Source organism: Buceros rhinoceros, unplaced genomic scaffold, assembly GCF_000710305.1.
Source record: "Buceros rhinoceros silvestris isolate BGI_N320 unplaced genomic scaffold, ASM71030v1 scaffold3519, whole genome shotgun sequence".
Classification (NCBI taxonomy): Eukaryota; Metazoa; Chordata; class Aves; order Bucerotiformes; family Bucerotidae; genus Buceros; species Buceros rhinoceros.
The window spans coordinates 53,102-53,724 of record NW_010431925.1 but is presented as its reverse complement, the minus strand read 5'-3'; the positions used below and the strand labels follow the sequence as shown (position 1 = coordinate 53,724).

Here is a 623-nt window from a genome sequence, read left to right as displayed (position 1 = left end):
CTTGGGCCTTCTTGGCCACCGGGGCATGCTGCGGGCTCATGTTCAATCGGCTGTTGATCAGCAGCCCCAGGTCCTTTCCTGCTGTGCACTTTCCAGCCACTCCTCCCCAAGCCTGTAGCGTTGCAGGGGTTGTTGTGGCCCAAGTGCAGAACTCACACTTGGTCTTGTTGAATTTCATACCACTGGCCTCAGCCCATCGATCCAGCCTGTCCAGATTCCGCTGTAGAGCCTCCTGACCTTCAAGCAGATCAACACTACCTCCCAACTTGGTGTCATCTGCAAACTCTCTGAGGGTGCCCTCGCTCTCCTCATCCAGATTGTTGTACAGTACTAACTGTACCCTTTTGTAACGGACAGTTTTGTGTACAGCCTCGGTGACACAAGATTGTTGGGGTTTTTTCCTGTTAGAGATGAAGAGGTATTGCTCTGCTGGCACCACACCAGCTCAGAGTCACATGTAGATTGGAATTAGTTGCCTTGAAACGTGTTGAGCTCTGTAGTTCAAGGTTGGCTGATAACGTTGTCAGTGCTGAAGTCCCAGAAAATTCAAAACCATAACTTAGAATGTGTGACACTTCAAATGACTTCTGCAGGAATGTTTTCAATACAGAAAATAAAAGCCA

At 49.0% G+C, this 623-nt stretch overlaps 1 protein-coding gene across 1 annotated transcript in view; it reads right to left on the bottom strand.

Moving 5' to 3' along the window:
• The window catches only part of CC2D2A (coiled-coil and C2 domain containing 2A), a 50,584-nt gene that overhangs the window by 4,116 nt on the left and 45,845 nt on the right, over positions 1-623 (bottom strand). The gene's annotated exons all lie outside the window — the stretch shown is intronic.